The 5,000-nt window shown below is 59.2% G+C and overlaps 1 non-coding gene across 1 annotated transcript in view; it reads right to left on the bottom strand.

Annotated features, from left to right (window-relative positions):
• LOC148935194 (small subunit ribosomal RNA) overlaps positions 1-177 on the bottom strand; it is a 1,920-nt gene extending 1,743 nt beyond the window's left edge. The window contains exon 1 of the ribosomal RNA XR_016140537.1: positions 1-177. This exon is cut by the window's left edge and continues 1,743 nt beyond it. This is a non-coding gene — a ribosomal RNA (small subunit ribosomal RNA).
• Positions 178-5,000: the final 4,823 nt, after the last annotated feature.

The following is a 5,000-nucleotide window of genomic DNA, read 5'->3' as shown; positions in this document are numbered from 1 at the left end:
TTGCATGTATTAGCTCTAGAATTACCACAGTTATCCAAGTAAATGTGGGTACAATCTAATGAACCATAACTGATTTAATGAGCCATTCGCGGTTTCACCTTAATTCGGCATGCACTGAGACATGCATGGCTTAATCTTTGAGACAAGCATATGACTACTGGCAGGATCAACCAGGGAACTTCGTGAGTTCGGTCGCTCGCGTGGAGCGACGCGCGCCCCATCACGTCCGCGAACGTGACGGGCGCCCTTCGTTCGAGATACTCTCGACGTGCCGTTATTACCGCCGGCGCCCTCAAGCCGGTCGGCGACACTCTCTTATTATCGCAATATATACAGCTGGAGACAGACGCTCGTTGGAGCTCTACTCCGTTAAAATTATGTTATAAAGATCATATTTGTTATATAAAGATCATGTTGTTCTCATTCTCCCAAAGTAGCGGCGTATAGCCGCCTCGCCCTGACGCTAGATCGACGGCGCGATGCTCAGACGTCGAGGAACGAGTCGCCGGTGCGTTCAAGCACGGTCGAAAATTTTCGCTACGGTTTACAAGTAAGCGTGAAGAGCGATCTCTCGCTTTCCGCCACTCGGTAACGGTGAAGTCGATGCTCGGTAAGTGCAACGATACATCCGATCGCGTTCGTCTACGAACGAGGGAAGATCGCGCAGCCAACACTGATAAACAGTGCGCGCCACATAGGAGCCATTCGGTCTTACGACGCCGACTCGTGGCAATGCTGTGTCTAGAAATATAATTTCTAATAATACGGCACGACTCAGGAGAGCCGAGGCACATCGTACCGAACGTGCGAAGCACGCCAAACGCACCCGCACGACGATCCGACAACGCTCGGTCGCCGAGCGCACCGCACCTCTTATAGTACCCAACCGGCCGGCCAAGCGGTCGGCGACGCACGGCCTTACGCACGGCCGCTTATGGGCGCGAGCGCCGATGAAACGAGGCGAACGGGACTTAGTCGCTGCGAACGATCGGATTACGATGATCGATCCGAACGGGTCGACAGCGACCGAACGACAGCACAGACGGGATGGATCGAAGAAAAAGAGATGACATTAAACAAAATCGGGCGTCCCGATGGCCGAAAACGGATACTTGTAAGGAGCACCGACAGGCTCGGCGGTACCTCCGACGGGCTCGGCGGTACCTCCGACGTCACGGCGGTACCTCCGACGGGCTCGGGCGGTACCTCCGGCGATGTCGCACGACAAAGTCCGCGCGCGGCGTGTTGCTTTCTCTCTCGGCGGTACCTCCGGCGTACGGGCGATGCAAAAGTCGGCTCGCGGCGTGTTGCTTTCGTTCTCGGCGGTACCTCCGACGGGCTCGGGCGGTACCTCCGACGGTGTCGCACGATAAAGTCCGCGCGCGGCGTGTTGCTTTCGTTCTCGGCGGTACCTCCGACGGGCTCGGGTGGTACCTCCGACGTAGCCGCGTGACAAAGTCCACTCGCGGCGTGTTGCTTTCGCTCTCGGCGGTACCTCCGGCGTACGGGCCATGCAAAAGTCGGCTCGCGGCGTGTTGCTTTCGTTCTCGGCGGTACCTCCGACGGGCTCGGGAGGTACCTCCGACGGTGTCGCACGACAAAGTCCACTCGCGGCGTGTTGCTTTCGCTCTCGGCGGTACCTCCGGCTTACGGGCGATGCAAAAGTCGACTCGCGGCGTGTTGCTTTCGCTCTCGGCGGTACCTCCGGACGCTCGCTCGGGCGGTACCTCCGTCGATGTCGCACGATAAAGTCCGCGCGCGGCGTGTTGCTTTCGTTCTCGGCGGTACCTCCGGCTGGCTCGGGCAGTACCTCCGACATTGTCGCGCGACAAAGTCCACTCGCGGCGTGTTGCTTTCGCTCTCGGCGGTACCTCCGGCTTTCGGGCGATGCAAAAGTCGACTCGCGGCGTGTTGCTTTCTTTCTCGGCGGTACCTCCGACGGGCTCGGGCGGTACCTCCGACGGTGTCGCACGACAAAGTCAGCGCGCGGCGTGTTGCTTTCGTTCTCGGCGGTACCTCCGACGGGCTCGGGCTGTACCTCCGACATTGTCGCGCGACAAAGTCCACTCGCGGCGTGTTGCTTTCGCTCTCGGCGGTACCTCCGGCTTTCGGGCGATGCAAAGGTCGACTCGCGGCGTGTTGCTTTCGCTCTCGGCGGTACCTCCGGACGCTCGCTCGGGCGATACATCCGTCGATGTCGCACGATAAAGTCCGCGCGCGGCGTGTTGCTTTCTCTCTCGGCGGTACCTCCGACGGGCTCGGGCTGTACCTCCGACATTGTCGCGCGACAAAGTCCACTCGCGGCGTGTTGCTTTCGCTCTCGGCGGTACCTCCGGCGTACGGGCCATGCAAAAGTCGGCTCGCGGCGTGTTGCTTTCGTTCTCGGCGGTACCTCCGACGGGCTCGGGAGGTACCTCCGACGGTGTCGCACGACAAAGTCCACTCGCGGCGTGTTGCTTTCGCTCTCGGCGGTACCTCCGGCTTACGGGCGATGCAAAAGTCGACTCGCGGCGTGTTGCTTTCGCTCTCGGCGGTACCTCCGGACGCTCGCTCGGGCGGTACCTCCGTCGATGTCGCACGATAAAGTCCGCGCGCGGCGTGTTGCTTTCGTTCTCGGCGGTACCTCCGGCTGGCTCGGGCAGTACCTCCGACATTGTCGCGCGACAAAGTCCACTCGCGGCGTGTTGCTTTCGCTCTCGGCGGTACCTCCGGCTTTCGGGCGATGCAAAAGTCGACTCGCGGCGTGTTGCTTTCTTTCTCGGCGGTACCTCCGACGGGCTCGGGCGGTACCTCCGACGGTGTCGCACGACAAAGTCAGCGCGCGGCGTGTTGCTTTCGTTCTCGGCGGTACCTCCGACGGGCTCGGGCTGTACCTCCGACATTGTCGCGCGACAAAGTCCACTCGCGGCGTGTTGCTTTCGCTCTCGGCGGTACCTCCGGCTTTCGGGCGATGCAAAGGTCGACTCGCGGCGTGTTGCTTTCGCTCTCGGCGGTACCTCCGGACGCTCGCTCGGGCGATACATCCGTCGATGTCGCACGATAAAGTCCGCGCGCGGCGTGTTGCTTTCTCTCTCGGCGGTACCTCCGACGGGCTCGGGCTGTACCTCCGACATTGTCGCGCGACAAAGTCCACTCGCGGCGTGTTGCTTTCGCTCTCGGCGGTACCTCCGGCGTACGGCCGATGCAAAAGTCGGCTCGCGGCGTGTTGCTTTCGTTCTCGGCGGTACCTCCGGCAGGCTCGGGCTGTACCTCCGACATTGTCGCGCGACAAAGTCCACTCGCGGCGTGTTGCTTTCGCTTTCGGCGGTACCTCCGGCTTTCGGGCGATGCAAAAGTCGACTCGCGGCGTGTTGCTTTCTTTCTCGGCGGTACCTCCGACGGGCTCGGGCAGTACCTCCGACGGTGTCGCACGACAAAGTCCGCGCGCGGCGTGTTGCTTTCGTTCTCGGCGGTACCTCCGACGGGCTCGGGCATTACCTCCGACGTTGCCGCGCGACAAAGTCCACTCGCGGCGTGTTGCTTTCGCTCTCGGCGATACCTCCGGCGTACGGGCGATGCAAAAGTCGGCTCGCGGCGTGTTGCTTTCGTTCTCGGCGGTACCTCCGGCGTAAGGGCGATGCAAAAGTTGGCTCGCGGCGTGTTGCTTTCGCTCTCGGCGGTACCTCCGACGGGCTCGGGCAGTACCTCCGGCGTACGGGCGATGCAAAAGTCGACTCGCGGCGTGTTGCTCTTCGCTCTCGGCGGAACCTCCGATTAGCCGGGCAGCGCAATAAATAACTTTCGTATTAATAAATAAACATTTATTCGTCATTGATATCTGGATTGGTGCCTTTGATAAAGTGTTGCTGTTATCCGTGTTTATATCTTTACTTTTAAAGCATTCATGCATGAATGCTGTCCCTAATAACGTATCACACGCATTGGAGTGTTTGCGTGGGAATACTTTTAGTGTTTCTGTATTAGAAGGTGCATAATGCTTAGTTATTACAGTTATGTTAATTTTTAAACTTATATAACGAAATATAATGTTTATATTGTAATATTATATTTTACTATGCAATTATATAAGTATTGATATTTTAAGGACACAGGATTATAAAATTGTAGCACACGAATGACTGATACTTTAATCGCGCCTCCCGCGGACAGGCACTACACAGGCTCGCGCGCTGCGTGTTGCTTTCGCAAACGCTAAAGTCCGCTCGCGGCGTGTTGCTTTCGCACGACGTGGCGCGCACGGCCGTTCGTGCGTTAAAGTCCGCTCGCGGCGTGTTGCTTTCGCAAACGCTAAAGTCCGCTCGCGGCGTGTTGCTTTCGCAAACGTTAAGTCCGCTCGCGGCGTGTTGCTTTCGCAAACGTTAAGTCCGCTCGCGGCGTGTTGCTTTCGCACGACGTGGCGCGTACGGCCGTTCGTGCGTTAAAGTCCGCTCGCGGCGTGTTGCTTTCGCAAACGCTAAAGTCCGCTCGCGGCGTGTTGCTTTCGCAAACGCTAAAGTCCGCTCGCGGCGTGTTGCTTTCGCAAACGTTAAGTCCGCTCGCGGCGTGTTGCTTTCGCAAACGCTAAAGTCCGCTCGCGGCGTGTTGCTTTCGCAAACGTTAAGTCCGCTCGCGGCGTGTTGCTTTCGCACGACGTGGCGCGTACGGCCGTTCGTGCGTTAAAGTCCGCTCGCGGCGTGTTGCTTTCGCACGACGTGGCGCGTACGGCCGTTCGTGCGTTAAAGTCCGCTCGCGGCGTGTTGCTTTCGCAAACGCTAAAGTCCGCTCGCGGCGTGTTGCTTTCGCAAACGTTAAGTCCGCTCGCGGCGTGTTGCTTTCGCACGACGTGGCGCGTACGGCCGTTCGTGCGTTAAAGTCCGCTCGCGGCGTGTTGCTTTCGCACGACGTGGCGCGTACGGCCGTTCGTGCGTTAAAGTCCGCTCGCGGCGTGTTGCTTTCGCAAACGCTAAAGTCCGCTCGCGGCGTGTTGCTTTCGCAAACGTTAAGTCCGCTCGCGGCGTGTT

Source organism: Pogonomyrmex barbatus, unplaced genomic scaffold (genome assembly GCF_055798465.1).
Source record: "Pogonomyrmex barbatus isolate J1 unplaced genomic scaffold, ASM5579846v1 scaffold53, whole genome shotgun sequence".
NCBI lineage: Eukaryota > Metazoa > Arthropoda > Insecta > Hymenoptera > Formicidae > Pogonomyrmex > Pogonomyrmex barbatus.
This window is presented reverse-complemented; position numbering and strand designations above follow the sequence as displayed.